The 23,646-nt window shown below is 39.1% G+C and overlaps 1 protein-coding gene and 1 pseudogene across 5 annotated transcripts in view; one reads left to right on the forward strand and one right to left on the reverse strand.

The window, feature by feature from the left end:
• LOC109383029 (40S ribosomal protein S25 pseudogene) overlaps positions 1 to 17,832 on the reverse strand; it is a 66,873-nt pseudogene extending 49,041 nt beyond the window's left edge.
• Positions 1 to 23,646, forward strand: part of TTC28 (tetratricopeptide repeat domain 28) — a 681,749-nt gene that overhangs the window by 421,296 nt on the left and 236,807 nt on the right. The window lies entirely within an intron of this gene.

The following is a 23,646-nucleotide window of genomic DNA, read 5'->3' on the forward strand; positions in this document are numbered from 1 at the left end:
TAGTACAAAGATGATCAAGATTCATTCCCTGCCTTTGAAGAGCTCACAGTCCAGAGAGAAAGGCAGATGGGTAAACAGGGAAATTACAACAATTAACAGCAATAATAAATTGCTTTGACCGCATTTTACTGATCAACTCCCCCAGTAATGGACAACCAGGTTGTCTTCAGCTTCCTACCACCTCAGCAGTGCTTTGATCAACTTTGCATTTGTTCCCTCCTGGGCCTGTGTGAGAATTCCTGTAATATATAGTCAGGTGGAAGTATGAAGTCATAAGGTATACGTATTGTTGGTTTAACCAAAAGCTGCCAGATTCTTCCCTGGAGTGGATGTGTCAGTCTGTACCTCCACACATGCGTTCCTACTTCCCACATCTCCATCAGTACACTTGGCATTCTTCAGCATTCTAATTTTTGTTGGTCTAAGAAGTGTAACGTGCTTTCTCCTTGTTTTAATTTGCATTTCTCTTATTACTAGTGAATTTGAACATCTGTTTATATTCTTGTTAGTCTTAGAGTTCCCTCTTCTATAAATTGTTAGCCATTCTCTGTTGTTGTTGGGGTTGCTGTTGTGTTGATTTGCAGCCATTTCTCATATGCTCTAGAGTTCAAGTCACGTGCTGGTTTTGCAAATATCTTCTGTTATTGCCATCTTGGTTGTGAGTTTATACAATTATTTGTATACTTTATTGCATTTTGCCCTTATTTTATAAAATGAGTGGGAAATTTAAATAGAAAAGTGCTAATACTAGCAAAAGAGATAGGTAGGTCTCATAAACTAATACAATTGAGATAAAGATGGAAAATACTTGGACCAGCCCAAAATAGTACCTCTCTATCCTCAATTTGATTGTTTCTTTGACTTCTGATAATTGAAGGAAAAGAATAGCACTAAAGACCATATATAAAATGCTGAAAATGTATCTTTGAAGATTCTACCTAACAGCTGGGATGTAATTGTAGAACAGGAATTTCCCTTGTAACGTGGAATTCCATTGTTTGACTGTGCACATTCAGCCTTTGTACAAATTACACACCAGAAGTGGGGCACAACTCTGAGAAGCCAGTTGCAAAGGCATTGCTAAGGAACCTCATCACTTTAGGGCACTGACTAATTTATTTGGTTTTTTGTTTGTTTGTTTCTTTTATTTATTTATTTTTCATTTCTGGGCACTGACTAATTTAAACTGTAGTGTGTTTATGAAGTTATATTTGGTTTCTGCCAAGGAGGAGTATAAAAGAGTACAGGGACGGCTGAGTGGCTCAGTTGGTTAAGAGCTCGCTCAAAAGTTTGAGCTCTGAGCAACAGCAGTTCGAGTCCGGCCCAAGCTGAGCAGCCACTGAGCTGCCAACAGGTGGCAGGATGGCTCAGGAAAAAAATAAAAAAAGAGTACAGAGGGCCAGTATTTTATTTTGGGGGAAATATTGGGGGGCCTTTTACTGAATGGTTTTTAATTAGTATGAAGAAAGAAAGTGGGATTTCTACAAAGACCGTTGTGGTACAAAATCAAGTAAGACTTCCTATAAGATTTGCTTAAAGAGCTTAGGTAGCATGAATGAACGAGATGTAGTTCCTCTTTTTTGTCTTTTAACTCTTATGCTAAGCCCATTCTCTTCATCATCAGCCTTATAAACATCTTGAGTCTCTCCTCAGAAAATAAAAATGTCTTTCAACCTTGTGTCTCTTTTTAACTACAGTGCTATTTCTTTACCACCAATGTGAGCCACATTTCTTGAAAACATAATCTATGCTTAATACTGATACTTCCTAACTTTCTAGTCGCTCTTCCTTTTTTAAAAAAAATCTCCTTAATCTGTTAAAATATTTATTTTATAAGCTTTCCGAAATTATTGTCATATCAGACAGGACAGGCTAGGTTATCTTGCAATAACAACAAAGCAAAAAAATCTCAGTGGTTTAGAACAACAAAGGTGCATATTGTGTTTAAGCTAAATGTTCTTTGCAGGTCATCAGAGAGTCTCTGCTCATTGTAGCCACTAAGGGACCCACACTGAGAGATCTGCCACCATCTGTAGCGAGATATCTCCCATTGCTACATCAGAGTAAAAGAACTGACACATGTTGCTCACCTACAAGTGGGCCAAAAGGTGCAAAATCTTATGTGTCCAGAAAGCAAAGAGCTGGAAATATTTGGTTTTAGCACCAATGACAACCACAGTTATAACATAGTATATCATGTTTCAAGGCTAATCATTCTCAATTTATTGTGTCTTTTGGTGTATGGCTTTCTTCTGTGGTCTATGCTTTTTTTCCCAATAATCATCTTTATTGGGAGTGATTGTGAAAGAGTTCCTCCAGGTTATAGCTCCACCTTTGCATCTGCTGAAGAAACTCAGAAGTATCCCTGGTCTAGCATTTGTTTTTCATGTTGATTTCTTGGTTTGCAGTTCCATATAATTTGGAAGGTTTAAATTCAGACTCCAAAACTGTGTATCACACAGGCCTTAGGTTTTAATTTGTCACTGGATACAGTATTTCTATATAGAAGACCGATGACAAGGTTTCTGTGTTTTCCAGGAGTAGTTTTTCTGGTGCTTTTCAAGAGGGGGAAGGCCTTTCCAGGGTCCTTGCTTTATATAAGTTTCGGTTCTGGTTTTCTGCCATCTGTGAGCCTCAGGCCAGGTTTCCTCCTTCATTCAGACATTATTCCTCCTCACATGGCCCCTGGGCCATGACTCTATTGGCTCTATACTTGATGTTTCGGTTTTCAGTTCACTCTGTTTCTAGCATGTTAAAATCTAGGATTTTCGCATGTTATTATATCTTACATTTCTACATGTTTTAGGAGGTCCACATCTAGGCTTCAGTGACTTGTCAACCATTATGGTGTGTCTTTTCTTCCCCTAATATACTCAGTGTTTTACAATTGACTTCCATTTTATCAAATTCCAGGGATACTTTCCAGCCTCTTATCTTACTAGACTTTTTCTGCCCATGCAGTATTCCTGAATAAGCACTCTTTTTTAAATGCATGTCTTTCTTGGCTTTCTCCCTCTGATTCTTTTAGTACTTTGTAACTATTTCCTCACTTTCTCTCTACTCACCAAATGTTGATGTTCCTCAATTTTATTTTTCTTGTGTTTTTTTCTACATTCTGTCTTTGTATGAGCCCACATAGTTTCATGATTATAACTATTACCAAAAATATATTTCCACTTTCACCCTTTTCTTTCCTCATATATTTTGCAGTCTCGTGGACATGACGTATTTTGTTGCCTCAAAGTAAGCTTATCTAAACCTGGACTCACTACTTTCCCCTCAAACTCATTTTTCTCCATGAATTCCTGATATCACTTGGTAATATCAGCCATTCAAACAGGAAACCTGGCCTCTCATCCTAGATCTCTCTTTTCATACAACCCCTCATTTAGTCAGATACCAGGACTTGATGCTTTAGCTCCTAAACATTATAAAAATCAGTGTTATCCTCTCTATCCCTACTACCTTACATAGTTAAATCCTTGTTTTCATTCATTTTTTCATACAAATATATGTTAGATACCTACTCTGTGCCAGGTACTGTGTGCTAGGTGCTGGATCACAGTGGTAACAGTGAATAATATAATATAATGTAATATATAATATAATATGATGTGAGATAGCAATAAATCATTGCATTGCAATCATGTTCTATTGTTACCTAGTGGTGATTTATGTAATTTGCAGGTTTAGTTTTTTGGAATGTAAATAAAATCTCTCTTGAAGATTCATTTGTAATTAAAGTAGATGCCAGAAAATGCCACATTATGACTATGCCTCTGTGATTTAGATATGCAAAACACAAATTTACTTAAAGTAGTTTAGAAGTCTGAATAATTATTTCCATTACGTTACTGAAATATATTCCTTTAAAAAAATCATTTGATTGTATAGATAGGTTATTTTACATGGTGTCTTTTTCTTTAAGCTGTATTTAGAAAATTTCCCAGAAATAGAAATATATACTTTGTCAAGAGTATTTAAATTTTGTTGTTATTGTTGTTGTTTTTCAGTCCATTCTCTGAAATATCTATGTAAACGTCTTTGTAGGTGTCTTTAAAATGAAGTGAGTTTTTCAGAAAACAACAAACTATAGTTATTGAGCGAGTGAGCACTGGAGCACTCAAATCCTATCTCAGCATTCAATAGGAAGGCTGCATATTTGGGGATGTTTATACCCACATTTTGCATTTTTTTAGCTGCTGCAGTTGCTGATGGATCAATCAACATGTTTCTAAAACCAATTGCTGAACCATGTAACTAATAACTTCAGTTGGGGGAGGAGCAGAGGGGCAGAACATCGACCTGGGCTTGTTAAGTGAGTTAACTACCATCACAGCTGTCCCCATAGTCAGGTTCTGCCAGACGATGGTGCCAGGCCTTTTGTGGCCTTTGAACACAAACCTGAGTTTCCCCAATGTCTACATCTTTAAAAGACTCCAGCAGTGTTAATGGAGATGAAACTGGCACTGAAAAAGGAGATAAAAGAAAAGATCCCAGCATCCAAGTCATTGTAAATGAACAGTTTGCCTCTGTTTTTCAACTGTTTCATTTAGATAAGTGCTTCTATGAAGATGCGACAACACCATTTGCATTTATGGGTTTAATCATGACAGTTACAGCTTAACTACCTGGTTTCAATTTTGTAGAGATGCACATACCATCATCCGCCTCTTCCCCTCCTTTCTTGATCTTGCAGCTATTCTCAACTCAGTACATGTCAAGAGTTGGAATATAGAATAGCAGGTGCGGGAGGTTAAAAATGATTGAAGACTTCATCATCTTATTTCTCACAGTGATATACTATAGAGCCCTGTTTTTGTTAGAGAATCGTAGCTGATGTTAACCAATAGGTATCGCTTCTCCTGGGTAATGGGACAAGAGTTGTTGAAAATCTGTTGGAATTGCCCTATCAAATGAGATGGAGCAAAAAATAGAAATGAAATTACTCCAGTGATGGCCTGGGGCTGTTCTGGAGAGAGTTGTAGCATGTTACCACGTAGCCTTCTCATGTACACAAATTATGATACTGAATATTTTATGGCTATTTTCGAGTTGTGTTCTCACTGCATATAATACAATTTAATTTCCTCTTCTTAAAAAAAATGAGTAACAGAGTGGAGAATATCTTACAGTCAGCTGAAATGGCTAATAACCAGTTGTCTTGGTAGGTCTAGGATAAATGTTCCTGGTCCTGGTGTGTATTTGTTTTGCTTTTAATCACATGAACTATGGAGTACACACACAGAGAGAGAGAGAGAGAGAGAGAGAGAGAGAGAGAGAGAGAAAATGAGAAAGTCTCTGATTCAGAATATTTTTAAATGGACAGTGGAATGGAACTACTCTATCTCCTAGCCCCTTTCATGTTTCAAAACATGCATTTTCTCATGTTTCGTATCATCGGTTGGGATAAATAGTACCATTCCATGCTTTAGACTGTGAAACATGGCTCAAAAAAGGTTAAATAAATTGGCTGAGATTGCTCAATTAGTTACTAATCGTATGCCACCATATATTTGTCAATCATTTTACATTTAGTTAGTAATATACATATTATATTTTCCCCCAGGTTTTGAAAGTGAGACTTTCAAACAAATCCAATATTGAATAATAATGAGTTCACTCTCTCATTTAAAAAAATTAATGCCAATCAAAACTTGACATGGCTATGTTTCTTAAAAGCTGTGACCACTGAGTCAGATAGAGCCTCATGATACCCAGAGTCCAATTTCTTGTCAAGGGCACAGCCACATACCAGATGCTGACTTGAAAATTAGATAATGATATAACTGCAGCCCTGGGCCCTGGGCTAGTTGACCCCTCCTTCTTTAGCTTTTGGAGCCTGTTTCATGCTAACCGCTAAAAGGGGCCCACCTTGCCATCAGGTTGTGAGGAAAACCCTCTGATATCTGCATTTGTAGGCTTTTATCTCAGCCAATCTCTCAGTTGCTATGCAGCCTCACCAAGCTAAGTTACCTCCTCCCCAAATTACTTTCAAAGATAATCTTCGGTATTGTTTGGGATGGCATAAAATCATTTCCTTAATGGGTAAGCATCTATTCAGAACTATGTATTCAAATAATGATTCAAATTCAAGTATCAATATTTTTTGTGTGAGGGAATATGTACTTTTCAAGTTTAAGAGAATTTGGCCTATTAAATTAATGGGTCAGTCTTGTGATTCTTAATATATGTAATTGAGTAATTGATTAATTAGACATGACTGACTTACAACTCTAAGTTTGTAAACTATTGGAATATTTTAGGAGAGCCCAAGAGTTATCATATTTGAACATTTATTTATAAGAACTACCTACATTTTTTTTTGAAAGGGCTTGTTTGTCAGTTAGAAAGCTAGAGAATTTAACAAGAGAACTGAACATATTAAATTTATAAATGTAGCTTAAAGCATTTAAGTGAATTTGTTAAAATTACAGGAGTGTCTCTTTAAAAGTGATAGTATAGAAAGAACAGTAAGAAAACTGAACTTGGAATCTTAAGAGTGAATAGAGTTTTGAATTTTGAAGTATAACAAATGAATAAATAAACCTAAGAATGCCTGAATAGTCCTTTCTGTTTATGTCTAGGACATTAGAAAGAAAAACTTCACACTGAAATGATCAGTATGAGTAATCGTTGTGACTGTACTATGTATGCTGATGAAATTCCAGGCACAGCAAAGAAACGTGGCATTTTAGTTAAGTTTACAGTTTCCTAGAGGCTTTTGAAATATTGAATATGGTTTATGAATCTCCACTTATCTTCCAGGATCATGATGTGCCAGTTACTTACATTAGACACTTCTCTTATGTGTAGAATTAACTTCTTAGCTGAGTGTTAATTGAAATGTTATATTTAAGTGGCTGAGAGTCCTCATTTTAATCACAAGAGGAGTGAAACCTCAAAGATGCTGCTCTGAGAACAGCGAATTGGTCTCAACATGAAATAGCAAGTGAGTGGCTGGTCTTCAGGCCTGACCTCTGAGGTAATGTCTCAGAACTGAGTTTTCAATAAAATAGATAAAGAATTTTTATTAAGTTTCCTGAGCTGGAAACACATCCATCCTCTCATTTTGCCGGACAATGTGTTTACCATTAAGGGGCTGCCCGTCTCAGTGAGAGCTCAGGGCAGCCGTGGAGGGCATGCAACCCCGCCGTGGGGGAAGCGAGGCTTGGCTGAAGCCCAGCTGTATTACAAGTCCTGGTGGAGGTGCTGCCCTTTTGCCCTTGGCCTTGGGAAATTCATCAGTTCCTAGAGCTACAAGAGATTGCAAGACATTATCTCATTCAGCCCTCTGACTCCAAGTAGGAATTTACTTAAATTATCTCTGGCAAAGGAGCATGTCTTCATGCACTACTTGTATAATTCAAAATTAACTTTAGAGGTGTACTTCTATTTAAATTACCTGTGTGAGATTTTGTTCTCCCTACTCCTAAGATCTGCAGGGATAGTGAGCCCCTTGCTAACATATGGGAAGTAATGATGATAAAGATAATTGGAGCTTATGTATTTTGCATTTTCTGTGTGCCAGGTACTGAAGTAAAAATAAAAAACTTTCTATGCATTCTCTCATTTAATCCTCACAGCTACCCAGTGGGGCAGATACTGCTCTTGTCTTCATTCTGCAAATGAGAAAACTCAGGGTTAGAGCTCCTATGTGGCCGGGTTGGGATTTGAAACCTGGGTTTCTCTCAGTTCAAAAGCAATGCTCTCAACCTCTGTGTTATTCCGCCTTCACCAGTTATGGTACTTAGTTTGCCTTCTAATTGTGTTTTACTTCTGGGAATAAATGATTAGGCTGCATAAAGAATTATATAATACAGTGCAAACAAGGATTTGAGGGATTAAGGAATTAATGTTATTCCTGTAAATCCTACCTGTGATTAATTAACGCAGTGTTTATGGTTAGAAGAAATTTTATTCACATGGTAAAATTGGTATAAAAGTAAACAGTTTGCAAAGTTCTGTAGTTTCTCTCTTTGCTACATACCTCATGCTGCTTTAAGTTTTCATTTGTTCTTACGTGTGGAAAAGTGGAGAAGCTAGACTAGTGAATTATCAGGCCCTCATGGAAAGAGTTAAGAAACCAACTTGCAAGGAACCTTTTCAAATAAAAGTGTGGCTGGACCTTTATTCTTGGCCCCATGAATTAAAAGCCTTATAGGTTTACAGTGCACTTTGGGTAGAATCCTTTCTCTTTCTCTAAGTAAACATCAGTGGAAAGCAAACTCCAGTGTGACTTTAGTGGGTGTGTATTATGAAGGGCAGAGCTACAACCAGAAAAGTGGGATCACTTTTGAACTGGAAAAAAGAAAAAATTACCTGTTTATTTGGTTAGTGCATATCGTAAGGTATATATGGGTTATCGTTATAGTACAATATTTTTATAGTTGGCATAGTGTTGAGAATTGTGTTCTGCTTTAAATTCTAATGTGCTCCTTAATTTAAGAGCACCTCTGGAATTAACTCTGTTTTTTCCATGGCAAATAAAAGTCTGAGAAAGTAGTAGAGATTTAAGCAAATTCAACCCCCAGCCTGGCCCCTGGTTTCCAGGCTGGCTACAGTGAGAACTGTCAGGGAGATAGATGGGGGCTCTAAGGTTTCCTGGAGTTTTCAGCCATGTGTGGGCACCACATGTGGTGTGTTCAGTGAATACAAATACAAGAACACATGCTGTTTCCATTAGGGACACTTCAGACCCCTCTCTGTCCCCAGCCTCACTGCGGAGTTGAATGGGTCATTTATCATGGGCCACTTACTGATACTGACTGGCGCTCAGGCCCTGCTACAAGTAAGCAGCAAGCAGTGCGACTTCGTTTTTTTTTTTTAGAATGCTTATCATACAATGATATTTTTTCTCAGCAATTCCCACATTCATATGCAAAGAAGCATTTAACTAGCTGCTTACAGAGTGGAATGTACTTAAAATGCACATCTGACTATGTGTCTACCTTGCTTAAACCTTCCAGTGGCTCCTGAGAGTCCAAATCACTCAGGACCAGGTTCTGCCGTGTCTGCTGCCTCATCCCCTTCCATTACCTCTAGAAGGATAAACTGCTGCTGTTAGCTCTCCACATATATCATAATTTTTGGCCTTCCCTTGACCTCTCCTTCTTTGTTTCTTTTGTTGACAAGGCCTTTCTCTGCTTTCTTTGTCAAAGTAAAGCATCTCATTTTATAAGGCTTAGACTTGGGTCAGATATCACCTCCCCCAGCAAGCCTTCCCTATGTCTGTCTCTTCCCCCAGTCTGAGTTTAGTGTCCCCCTCTGAGTGCTCAGAGACTGGTGGATGTCATCTGTCATAGGTAGCTCTTCTCTCATTGTGTTGGAACAATGATTCTGTCTCTGTCTCATGGTGTGAGAAGCCTGAAGTTTGGCCTGAGTCTGTTTTCTCACCCACCTTCAGGTGCCGTGCCTTGAGCCGTGAAGAGGTAATAGCCAACCGTCGGTGATTCTTGCACTACGTTAAACTGCCTGGTGAGCTACTCTGAGCTTCACTCAGGCACAGTCACATATGATTCTCATTATATTCCTTATCCCGGTGCCTTACACACCCACACCATGAGAAAGTTCATAGAACTGGCCAACAGCGTGACTCCCTCAATTTTCCATGATTGAAGAGCCCAGATATACAAACGGTACAATCTGTTTTCCTTCGTGAGTGTTGTCACTAGAAACACCCTTTATTGAGTGTTGTCTCTGGTGGTCCTAGCGGGCACCTAGGACCTATTCGTCATCTATTGTTTAGTAGGATAAAAACACTATCTCAGAAAGGGTGCCTGGTATCTTGATGATCTTAAACATTTCCCTGTTTTATTTGGCATAGCTGCCCAGGGTCGGACAGAGCTTGTCCTCAGCCATGGCTCTCATAAAATTTTTCCGTGCTTCCGTGCAATTGCATTCTGTTTACTCTCCAGAAATGCATTTTCTTCCTAACCAGGTACTGGGATGTGTGTCAAGGGGTTTAAAAACTGTGTTCATTGAAGTATAGCGCATCCCTACCTTTTAATCCATCTTATTACTTTTATTAGCTTGCCATACTGGGTCTTTCTTCTCCTTGTCATTTCTTCAAGAGGCCACATAGCACAATGGGAATAGCAGGAGCTTTGCAGTGGGAGACCCAGGGTGAAAGCTGAGCTCCCCACTTACTAGACTGCGATTGGCTCGTGGCTTAACCCCTTTGAGCCTTAGTTTTCTCATTTGAAAATGGGGAACAGTGCCTGTTTCATTAGGTCAGTGTGAGGATTCAGTGAGATAATTTATACATATAAGGTGCTGAGTACTTGGTCACTGTGCTCATTACCATATGCAACTATGTAGGGGTCCGTGTGAGATATAAAATACTGACACTTGAAACAAGTAAGTAGCAATATAAGATGGTCTATGAAAGGGGGTGAGATTAGTTCCTCGAAGAATTACAGAGAGTTAAGACCAGAAAGGAGCCTTGGAGACTATCTAGTTTAATCCCCCACTAAAAACCAAGATTTAAGTTCTGACTATATCATTAATTAACTGTATCACCCAGATTCACTCTCTTATCTATAAAACAGGGGAAATCATGGACATGTAGTCCTTTACAGAAGTGGCCTAAGGATGAAATGTAGTCATTACTATGCGTTAGCAAATAATGGTATTGGTATTACTGTAATTGTTAATAATAGGAGCTACATAATCTTCCTACTGCATTTTGGTCTTATATTAAATATTGTTAAGCCTATGATTTGTTCCCCATTATGAAGCATGGAAAACTGTTAAAATAGTTATTCAGTTCTCATGCATCTGTTAAAGAAAATTTCGGCTTCTAAACATTATCAAACCCCCAAAGGGAAGCTACTGTTCCCTGCCATTTGTGAATGTAAGCATGACTTCTGAAAAACAACTTCCTACCACATAAAAATGAAGGTCTGGCCTGCTTTCTCTCTACATTCTGTTCTAGCGAGCTCTGAGGGCATCTGAATGATAACTGCTTTCTCTCTTGATACATAATGTCTCCACTTGAACTTATCTTGCTTGTAGGCATGACACGAGCAGCATCAAGGCTGGGCTCTCTCAGTAGGCCTCCTCCTAGGTGTGTATGGACAGCCAGCTAGATCACTTTCACTTCACTGAGCTGTGAAATTGACACCAAATTGTGCCATTAGCTTGTTTCTGAAGGGTATGTTGTGCTGGATGTTCTCTTCTTGCTTGCGTGGTACATGGGAAAAAAAATGACAAGATAAAAATGTCCCATAAATGAACATGAGCGAGGAAATTTAGATGCAATTTGTCATGAATTAAAACTTTGAATAATGTATCAAGAGCCCTTGGAAGCAGAGGTGCTGAGAATTCAGAGCATGTATTCAGTGCTTGGGGAAAAGAAAACGTAAAGCGTTAGGTTTCTCTTTGGAAGCTCTTTCAGATTTTCATTAGCCGTCTTCATACCCTGCTAGCAGGAGGACAGTCTTGCAATCAATTAAGTCATTCAGGAGCACTCATCTATATGTCCACTGATTTAGGGGTAGTTGTGTGTTTACGTGCGTCTTTTTCTTCATAACTAAATCCGTCTTTGCCTACCTTTTGATTAGAAAATTGAGATACATTATTTCTCAGTAAAATCTTTCCCCTGCAGTTGAAAGGTGGCAAAGGGTAACTGCAAATGTGGTGGTTGGAAGCGATCTGTCTGAGTGGAATCCGCATCCTCCTTGTGAAAGCGATCCGCGTGGGAAATCAGTGGCTGGTCTCCTTTGTGCTCCCGCTTTGCTCTTCCCCACACGTCGCTTAGCTCACTCTCTCTCCTCCGCCAGGCTCCAGTTCTGCCTCCCCACCTTCCCGTTTAGCTCCGGCTCAGAACTTACTGCTGTCTTGCTTATTGCCCTGTTTACTGCTTCTCGGCACATATATATTTCACATTTTAACATCTCTGAACTTGGGAGGTGTCTAACAATCAATGATCTCTCTGATTCTGCAAAATAATATGTATATTGGTTTCTTTATTTTTCTCACTTCTAGAGTATAAGCTTCTTGAGGGCAAAGAGTTCTGTTTATGTCGTGCTTTCTGTATCTCCAGCATCTAAGTGTATAACTGCCTGCCACTTGATAGGTACTCAATAATTATTTGTTGAATGAACTGTCTCGGTTCAAGGAATTTTGGGGGAAAGCTAGTCTACATTTATTCCTCTATCCTTTCTCACCTCCTTCTCCCAGCTCCTGTGTACCTTTATTTTGGCCTGCTCGTCTTCTCTGTGCCAGAGGACACTCATTTTACCTGGCCCCCATCTCACCCCACATAGCTTGTGAGGTTCCTAAAGCAGTGAGCTGGGGCGTATAGTGGATATTTGTTCCCCATCCCCCATAACTTAAGTCTAAAACCCTAAGAATCCCCCTGCTGGCCCAGACCTTACTTTGTGTAGGTCTGTAGTCTGTAGTCAGGACAGGAGCATCAAAGCCCACACTGTGTTAGGGCTGTGCTTCTCAGACTCTGTGTGGCTGAGGATCAGCTTTACATTCCCAATCCGTCACCAATGGACACATTTGTAAAATACAGCAAAAGCGAAGCAAAACAGAAAAATGAAATAAAACTTGTTTTTGAAGATGGGTACACAGTCCTCAATTTTTTGTTAGATTAAATAGACATCAAATTACTCTGTCAGATTGATGGAAATGTTTCTAAACACTGACTCTCGGTTTCCATACCTGTGCCACTGCAGACCAGTGACAAGCACTGTGCAGATCAGGACCAGTCTCCAGGTCACAGTTTGAGAGGCGCTGTATCAGGGCATGATTGTCCAACATGACGTCAGTTCAGTTTTAGCGCATCATCTAAAACTAATCTGCTTATTATTTCTACCTTTTACATGTTATTGTTCACAGACATTAAGCAAAGCTGAAACTTGATCTCACTCACTTCAGCATCAGTAGCTGGTTGGTTAATGAAAACAGTATTTAGAATAGAAATCATAGCAAGGATGCATACATATACAGGCATATTATTTCAATTAAACAAACATGAAAAAATACTGACCCAATAACCTGAAAACGCCTTTTTTTTAATGCTGGCCTTAGAGTTCAGCAGAGTTGTTCTTATATAAACCATGCCCATTCACAATTTCAGTTTCTTCAAAGAGATACAGTAATTGAGTGCATCATTTGTGAAGAAATCTGAAGGCAGAACCCCTTTAGATTTTTATGATTTAAAAAATATTTTACCGTTAGCTTACCTATATTGAATTTGCCTGGAATTCATTGTCTTTCTAAAGTATTCAGTGTCATTTTTTGAGAAGCAAGAGCTTGTTTTCATGCTCATGGTTCATCACTTTATTTTACCTTATGTTAGGTAATTATGTAACAAATCAATGTGACATAACCTGGTTGGGGAGCAGTCACAACACTCCATTAGGAGGAGAAAAGGTGCTGCGGGTCCTAGAGGCAGTCGGCACTCAAAGGTGAGCGGGGCGCTGCGGCCCTGGACAGCGTTCGGCAGAAGGAACAGAAAGCAGGGGCTGATCTGTGCATCGGTATAGAGATCCCTAAAAGTGGTTTCTGTAGTGTCATTTTATCAGTCAAGGCTCCCTTTCTTATCTTCGAAGTCCCACTTGTAAGCGTCTCCTGGCACCCCCGCAATTCTGTTGAATGAATCTGGTTTCAGCCACCCTATTTATGATTATAAACGCTTCATTTATATCCTCACTTAGCTTTTCTTACTTAAAAAGAGCCTGGTCTTTTTCATGTATAATCACGTAACACATCCCAATCCTTTGTTTATTTTCTTTTCTTTTCTCTAGTTTCACAATCACTTTCTTACATTGTTGTAACCAGACTACTTTAAGTCCTGTGTCTGAAACATAAGAGGAGAGGAAGCCCGCTTTTTCTAACTTTTTATTTTTATATATTTACAGATTTTCAAAGAAGTTGTAAGAGTAGTACAGCTGATCCTCAAACAATGGGAGGGGTTAGGGGTGCCAACACCCTGTGCAGTAAAAAATCTGCATGTAACTTTTGACTCCCCCAAAACTTTACTAATAGCCTGCTGTTGACTGGAAGCCTTACTGATAACATAAACAGTTGATTACCATTATAATTTTTATGTTATATGTATTATATACTATATTCTTAAAATAAAGTAAGCTAGAGAAGAGAAAATGTGATTAATGAAATCATAAGGTAGGGAAAACATTTATAGTATTTACGGAAAAAAAAATCCACATCTAAGTGGACCTGCGCGGTTCAAACCCGTGTCGTTCAATGGTCAACTGTACAAAGAACTCTCGTGTGCCCTTTACTCAAATGCAATCATTATTTTGACCCACTTGTTTTATCTTCTCCCTCTCCATATACTTTTTATCTTTAGCCTTTTGAGAGCAAATAACGGGCATTTACCTTTTAACCCTAAATACTTCAATTTGTATTTACTGAAAATAAAGCCTTTTTTTTTTTAAACATAGCCATAGTACAATTATCAAATTCAGGAAATTTATATTGATTCAATACTATTATTAAATCCACAGTTCATACTCAGATATTGTCAGTTGTCCCAATAGTAGTCACCTGGTGACTTTCCTGGTTTTTTTCCTTGTTCATTATCCAATCCAGGATCACACACTGCAAATAGTGTTCACGTCTCCTTCGTCTTCCTCTTGTCTGAATAGTTCCTCAGCCTTTCTTTGTCTTTCATGACTGTGACACTTTTGAAGAGTATTGGCCATTTCTTTAGTAGAATTTCCTTCAGTTTGGGTTTGTCTGATGTTTCCTCATGATTATATTCCAGTTACACATTTTGGGGGCAGAAATCCCACAGAGGTGATGCTCGTTCTCAGTGCACCCTCTCAGGGGCCACATGGCCTTGGGGTGCCTCGTTCCTGGGATGGTGAACTTTGATCACTTATTTCAGGTGTGCAGTCTACCTACCAGGTTTCTCCACTGTGAAGTAACTTTTTTCTCTGTAATTTCTAAATAATTTGTGGGGAGACACTTTGAGACTAGACTATGTGTATTTCCTGTTTATTCCTAGTTTTTGTTGACATTTTACAAAAAACAAGAGTATTCCCTTTCCACCCTTTATTTATTCATTTACACCAGTATGGTCTCATAGGTTCTTTTTTATTTTTATTTTGCTAAGTGGGTTAAAAGTCTGTATCTATTGTTATTCAATTTGATTTGGTGCTCCCACATTTGGGAGCCCTTTGAAGCTGATTCCTATGTCCTTCTGACATGTCTCCATTATTCCCTGAGCATGGCTTTACTTTCTGGCTCATGTTCCAGGCTCATGACTAATTTCCCTGCCCAAGTCCCGGTATCAGCCATTTCTTCATTTATCCCTGGTTCCTTTTAGAGGGGAGTGGTTTAAGAAACCAAGATCTCAACCAAAGGTGTGCTCATCGCTAATGAGTTATCAGTATTCCTCTCTGTAAACAAGGGGGAAAATATGTGTATATAATATCTATATTTATCTACATCTATATACATATATGTTTGCGTGTGTACAGATGTACTCATATAGATACATGTTATATATGGACATACATATGTATATATACACATACAGTAAATGTAGCTATTTTTACAGTTAATACTATTAAAAATTATGTACTAACAATCATGAGTCCCTACAGATGTTTCCAGTTCCAGTCCAAACTATAACAGTATATTCTAGTCTTCCTTCTTTTCATATTTGTAACTCCCTTCTGCAACAGTGAGAAACCTGACTTCTGTTAGTCTCAATATGTTTTCTCGGTCCTTTAATATATGGACAGTTGTTTCAGAAGCACTAATCCATACCACTATGAAAATCAAACTCCCCAACTGGACTTCAATATTTGTTTGGAACTGTTTTTGTCTTTGCCCGAGGGCACATAGTTAAAGATTCAAAAGTTAGATTTGCAAATTTCTTGGGTTAGTTCCCATTCTTTAATATAATTATGTTATTCATTTCAAATACAGTTCGATTCATTTGTTTCTGTTATATAGTAAATAGAGTTCATGGGTGCTGTCAAACATCCTCCAGTACACAGGACACCCTCCACAACAAACAGTTATTTATCTCTGAATGTCAACATAGGCAAACGTTGGAGATATTGCGAGCTCAGTTCCAGACCACTGCAATAAAGCAAAATTGCAGTAAAGGGAGTCACATGAATTTTTTTGTTTCCCAGTGCCTACAAAAGTTATGTGTACACTATATTGTAGTCTATTAAGTGTACAATAGCATTACGTCTATAAAAACAATGTAGAGGCCTTAATTAAAAAATACTTTATTGCTAAAAAATGCAAACCATCATCTGAATCTGTTGGAAAAATGGCAGTGATAGTCTTGCTTGATGCAGCATTGCCACAAACCTCCAATTTGTAAAACAAAATGCAATATCTGTGAAGCACAGTAAAGCAATCCACAGTAAAATGAGGCATTCCTGTCGTGCTAAACTTGAGAAACCCTGGTCTATAAGCTGTGAGAGGTGATGAGGTCATGGGGGTAGGTCTCAGGAAGATTAGCATCTCCTCCAAGGAAATTACTTCAGGAAAGGTTATTCAGGCTCCCAGGCAAGGGGAAACTAACCTTGGGGGCTTATGGTCCTCAGCTTCATCAGAATACGCCTGTATGTCCCCATCCCCCTTTTCAGGGTCCTGTTCTTCTTTCCTTGATCTTCCCTCTGACAGCCCGGTAGAGTTCCTAGAGGAAACCCCTCAATATCTATGTTCCCCAGGGGCCTTAAGCTGTTACGCTAGACCATACTAACTAAGCATTTAGCAATTTGTTGAAATTTTTTAGTTGAACCTTCTTACTGGATTTTATGGTGTTTGGTAGCAGCTGCCTTGATAAGCAAATGCTCAGGTCCTGTTTCTCTCTGCAGCTGCTTGCCTCTCTCTAGATTTCAGGTTAGTTGTCTGCCCTGTGACCTCCAATGTCCGATCAGTTCAAGAAAAGACACTGACTATTTTTTTTATTTAATAAAGTTTTATTTTTCAAAATGTACAGCTGGTGTTACCTGCGCTGGGGCCTCCCCACCATTGGTGCTTCTGGTGTAAATTACACAAGCTCTGTGCTTTGGAACAAATTTAGTAAGTCCTTCACTAAGGAGCTCCTGAAGGACTGCCCTTCAGGAACTGCAAGTCTTCAGTCTCTCAGAGACAACAGCTGGGGTTATAAGCTTATAGTTGGGAACTTCCTTACAGAGTTTGTCATATATCGCTTTGTCAAACAAGACTAGTTTATTGAGCTTGTCCCAAACTTTGCCTTTGGACCACTTCTTCTTTTTGGCCTTGCCTCCAGATGTGTTCACTGGGTCTTTGTCTTTCTTGGCCGACTTTCCAGCATCTTTCTTCTTCTTGTCATCTTTGGGCAGCTTGGCGAAGCGCAGACAGCAGCAGCTACAACTGCAGCCTCGCTAAGATGTCAGACAAAAAACGAAAAGACACTGATTTTTTATTTTGTCCAGTTTTTTTCTTATTGTAGGATGGAGTGATGCTCTTTCCAGTTTTCTACATTTCTGGGCTGAAACCAGAAGTCACTAGCCGCATTTTAAGTCACATGTGGCTATTGGCTACCATAGTGGACATAGAAGATTATAGAATATATCTATTATCGCAGAAAGTTCTATTGGACAGCACTGAGCTAGAAGGGAAATTGGAGAGACAAAAAGGAAATAAAAAGAATAAAAATTCTGCTTTGGTCATAATGGAATAACTAGGAATGGACTAGTCCTTCCACTGCAAACAACTAGAATACTGGACAATACACATAAAAAAAGTGTTGCCAGACATTGAGCAAATGGTACATGATTGTGATCCCAGAGACAGAGGAAATAAGGGAATGGAGACTTAAATTACTCTGGCTTTATCTAAAGGGACTTTACAGGTCATGGTGCAAGGAGTGGAACCCAAGCCGAGCACAGTGGTCTCACTGAGTGGAGGAAAAATAGATCATAGTTTGAGGAGTCTGCAGTATCTGGAATTTGTGGAGCAGAGACAGGAAGGGGTGACAAAGAGAAAGACCTCTAGAAATGAATGGCATATGTAGATATCTTGAGTCTTTGGATGAATACTAAGCTGTATTTGCATAAGATTAGTTTCCATGAAGCCAAACAAAAATAACTCCTGGGAAAAAAAACAACTATTTGGGGGCTGTATGAAACAAACACCAGAACTATACCACAGGGTTAGGCTGGAAAGACCTTGTTGAACACCCAGGGCATTTGGTAGAGACTCTAAAAAGACTAGGAGTCAGACTAAACATCCCTGGTCAAGGCTATGCTGGATCCTTCCTGACAAACTGAGAAAGAAGGCTTGAAATACACTGATCTGCCAATACGAGTAACTGATCCAGGCGATGGAATTAACAGTCAAGTACTTTGAAACAGGTATTATAAATGTGTTCAAGGATATAAAAGAAAACATTTGATATAATGAAGAGAGAAATGGAAGCTATCAGAAAGAACCAAAGGAAACTTCTAGATTGGAAAACTACAATATTGAAAATGAAAAATTACTGGACAGGTTTAATAACAGGTTAGATACAGCTGAAAAAAAGATCCAAAGAACCTAAAGATACAACAATAGAATTCATCCAAACGTGAGAAAAGGAAAAATGGCCAAGGAAAATGAATACAGCCTCAGTGGTTCATTGGACATGTCAAGTGGTCTGTCATATGCATATATGTAATTGAATTCCCAGAATAGGGAGTGAAAATATTGAAGAAATAATGACCAAGAAGCTTCCTGATAGTATGAAAATTAAACAAGCAAGAAGCTCAATGAACCCCATTCATGCAGGATAGCATAAAGTAAACCACACCAAGGCCCACCATAACCAAACTGTTGAAAAAAGGTGATAACCAAACTAAAGAACAGCCAGAGAAAAGAGACATTACATACAAGGGAACACAGATAAGAATGATTGCTGACGTCTCATCAGAAGTGGTACAAGCCAAAAAACCAAGAGGATGGCCTCTTTGAAGTGTTAGAAGAAAAAAAGTCACCCTGCAATTCTACATATAGCAATAATATACTCCAAAAATGAAGGTGAAATCAAGACATTTTCAGACAAACAAAAGCTGAGAAAAATTCTTGTCATCAGACTGGCACTGGAGAAGTGGTAAAGGAAGTTTTTCAGGTGGAAGAAAAATAATACCAGAGAGAAATTCGTACCTACACAAAGGAAAGAAGAGAGCTTAAAATGCAAATATGTGGATAAATGTAAATGACGCACACATCCCCATTTTGCCATTTATTTAAAAGATAATTGACTGTGTCAGGGGTCGGCAAACTGCAGCTCATGAGCCCCATGCGGCTCTTTGGGTATGCACATGTGGCTCTGAAATAAAATTGAAAATGAAAATAAAACTATCAGTTTCATTTATAATATTACTTTAAATTTTCCTAATTTGTAAAAATATATTTATGGCTCTCGAATAATTTTTAAATTGTTGTGAGGGACAGAGTTGACTCTTCCAGGAGTCGGCAAACTTTTGAGACAGAATGTACCCAAAGAGCCGCATGTGGCTCACGAGCCGCAGTTTGCCAACCTCTGGACTGTGTAAAGTAGAAATAATAGCAGTGTGTTGTGTGGCTTATAACATGTTGAAGTAAAATGTATTGTTATACAATAATAGCTCAAAGGACAAGAGGGGGAAATGAAAGTATACTGTTGTAAAGGTCTTACATTATACATGAAGCAGTGTAATATTATTTAAAGGTAGACTGTAATAAGTTAAAGATATGTACTGTAAACCCTAGCAGCCTTTCTCACCTGGAGTTTCTCATCTCGAGCACAGAACATAGAAAATTATTTGAGTAACTGTTGTCTCAATTCTCCTAAGGATGGAATGTAATTAGTAACATTCTAGTATGCATAGGAGAAGAGTTAAAACATTACATACAGTGGATCCCTCAGGGCATTAAGGCTTAATTCTGTCTAAGAATCCCAGTTAAAGAGGGCCGTGAGAACAACTACAAAGAGAGAGAGACAGAGAAAAAGATGAGAGAGAGAGAGAGAGAGAGAGAGAGAGAGAGAGAGAGAGAGAGAGAACTGATAAGCTAATAGAAGGGATTAAATGAAATCATAAAAACTGATCACTTAATTTAGAAGAAGGCAGGATAGAAATGGGAAAAGATGGAAGTACCAGGTTGTAGTCCATCATCCAAATTGTTAGAGCCACTCCCTGTTGCTTGAGCTCACTGAACTTCATGAATAAAATTGTCCTGTGTTACTATAGTCCTTTCAACTTAACACCACTTAAGATCAATTCTCATATATAGTACTCAGGTTTCTGTTGACATGAGTTGTAAAATCTTGTAATTCTACGATTTGGTACCTCTTCACATGTCACACTTGTGTGCCTGCCCCTCTGGGCTGCCAGGGTTGGTTATTTGACTGTATAGTTGTTCTCAACTGGAGGCAGTTTCCCCACCCCGGGGGACACTTGGCCATGAGACTGGAGATACTTTTGGTTGTTATAACTTAGACTGGGTGCTACTAGAAGCTAGTGGATAGAAGCCAGCTGCTAAACATTCCACAATGCACAGGACATTCCCACACAACAAATAATTATTCAGCCCAAAATATCAACTGTGCCATGACTGAGAAACCCTAGTCTAGAAGCGATGAGAGGTGATGGGGATGGGGTGAGATCTCAAGGAAGATTAACATCTTCTGTAAGGCAATTGCTTCAGGACAGCCGATTTATTAAATGTTGTCAGGCAAGAAAAGACTAACCCTTGGGAGTTTGAGCTTCATCAGAATATACGTATATGTCTTCATTTATTATTTTCAGGGTCCGGCTCCTTCCCAGTCAATTCCATAATCAGTTTTCAGTACTCTTAAACCTAGCTTCAGAAAATAAGAGCCTCTTTCGGGACAGTCATAGAAGTGTTCTGGTTCTTACCTGAATTTGAAGCTGGGAACTTGAAGTGTTGAGCTCATAATGTTCTTTCTTCAAGTTCTGTACTTAGATGCAACCAGCCATGCCTGCAGTCTTTATACTATCTTTTCATTTATATATATGTACCATGACAACAGCGTCTTGTCTACTTAAGTCTTGCCCTTTGTTGGCATTTCAGGTGACTACAGATAATACTTTTATAATCTGTCTTGCCATTATATGCTATACATATATCAGTATCCTATTTAACACTGCATTAATGCCTCTAGGTATAGATCAGAAAAGCAATTCTAGATTCCCTTTTATTCTCTTACCTTGGAACTCCACTTTCAAGACCAATGGTTATATCAGTCATGCAAGCAAATCCACTCCGAGTGTTAGGGGATAAGGGATTTAATATAGGAAGTAGATCCTACACAAATGTGGGACTAACTAAGGAAATGAAGGCCCAGAAGCAAGGGGTTGGAGGATCAGTGGGAAAGTCACTAACCTGTCCCCCTGAAGCACTGGCACAAGTGGATGAGGTAGAGCTTGCGGAAGCCGGAAGCCTTGCTGTGAAGGGGGAAGTTCATGGAAGTTCATGGGGAAGCCATTGTCTCCTTGGACTGCTGCCAGGGCCCTGGAGATGGAGCTCCGACTGCAAGACCAGCAGTTTGGAAGAAAACGCAGATGTGGAGCTGAGGAGGATGACAAGCTGAAGCATATGCGCACCTCTCTATCTGTTCATTACATATGAGACCATGAAGACTCAGAGTAATAGCTGCTGCTTCACTTCCACCTCCCAAATTTCTCATAAGTTCCTTTATTTGGTCTGAAATTATACATGGAAGGGGATTCTAGGAAATGTAGCTCCAAAGCAAGGTAACTGTAGATCAATCATACGGTTTCAGTTTTCACATTTTTATTTATGATCCATTTTGAGTTTTCTTGTGTATGGTCCTAAGGTAGAGATCAAATGCTATCTTTTTCCAGAGGCTGTCCAGTTTTCCCTATCGACATTTATTAAAAAGTCTACCTCTGCCTTGAGATGCTGCCATTATCATACTCTAAATTACCATATATACTCGCATCTATTCTGGACTTCGCATTCTATTCCATGGTTCATTTTGCCTTTTGAGGTGCCACTGTTACATTGTTTTATTCTACAAACTTTAAGTGTGTTTTCATATTGGATAGAGCTAATCTTCCTTTATAGCTTGAAAGCCCACCTTCAAACACCATTCTTACCTCACTTTAGTTAGAACCTCACAGTGTTTCACCTTAAATATTAGGAGTTATTAACAGAAAGGAGAAATTTGAGATTTAGAGGCCAGTTAACTTTGCCACTGATTATTGTGGACTTTCAGTGAGAGTGAAATTTCTTTCCATACGAAGTTGAGTGAGGGCAATAGACCACACATCAAATGCTAGTGCAAATGTTACTCCCTTCCCCAGTCCCCTGGTCGTGCCTATTTTATAATGGAAAACAAAACAAAAACAGAAAAAGCCAAATGAGGATATCATGAGAACAACTGGAGGAGCAATAAAATCTGAACTCAGAAAAAGTGATCTAGGGACTTGTGGTGGCTTTGACACTGATACTCTGTGACTCTGGGAAAGTTGTTTCATGTCTTTGGGCTTTGATTTCCCATCGCCATATGAGTGGGCTAGATTAAACACCTCCAGCAGTCTTTCCTTTTCTCATATTGTATGACTAAACCTCGTAATACTGTATATCAAAAACCCTCAGAGAAGAAGCACTTGTAATACATATTAACCCCTTCCTTGGAGATAAAGATCTCCAACAACTCAAATTGGAGGTAATTACTGACTGATGGTCTATCAGTGAATATATTTCAAGAACTTATTATATACAGAGGGTGCAAAAAATGTATACACATTTTAAGAATGTGTATCTCTTAAAAATGTAAGAATCTCTTAAAATGTGCATACATTTTTTTTGGCACCCTCGGTATAAGTTCACAACCCCACTGGAACAAATTCAGTGTTGTACTTCTAGTTTAGAAGTAAATTTTGAGGTCCAATGACAATTAAATTAGTGGACTTGCTGCAATGATGTTGCTAACCTTTTTTTGATATCAGAGGGATTATTCATTATGAATTTGTACCAAGTTTACTATTTGGAATTGCTGAAAAGGCTGTGTGAAAAAGTTAGATGACCTGAACTTTTCGCCAACAATTCATGGCTCTTGCATCACGACAATGTGCCAGCTCACACGGCACTGACTGTGAGAGAGATTTTAGCCAGTAAACAAATAACTGTATTGGAACACCTGCCCTACGCACCTGATCTTGCCCCCAGTGACTTCTTTTTTTTTAACTGGGGAGTTGGGGGAGGGGAACAGTGTTGGGGAATTGGGGAGGAGGACCAGCCAAGTTGTTGTTCTTCAATCTTAGTTGTGGAGGGCGCCAGTCACCATCTGGCTGCCTGTCAGCAGCTCATGGCCTGTAAGCTCAAGGTGCTGTGTTACAATCTTAGTTGCAGGTGGACATAGCCACCACCCCATGTGGGAGTCGAACCAGCAGCCTTGTTGTTAAGAGTGCATACTCCATCCACTGAGCCATCTGGGTGGCAGTTCAGCTCAAGGTGCTGAGATCAGTCTTAGTTGCAGGCGGGCATAGCCCACCATTGAACAGGCAGTCTTGTTGTTAGGAGCACGTGCTCTCACCAGCTGAGCCATCCTGCCACCTGTTGGCAGCTCAGTGGCAGCTCAGCTCAGCCACAGCATCACTGGCCCATGTAGGAATTGAACCAGCAGCCCTGTTTGCTCAGAGTTCGCACTCTTAAGCTAACCTT

Source organism: Hipposideros armiger, unplaced genomic scaffold (genome assembly GCF_001890085.2).
Source record: "Hipposideros armiger isolate ML-2016 unplaced genomic scaffold, ASM189008v1 scaffold_75, whole genome shotgun sequence".
Classification (NCBI taxonomy): Eukaryota; Metazoa; Chordata; class Mammalia; order Chiroptera; family Hipposideridae; genus Hipposideros; species Hipposideros armiger.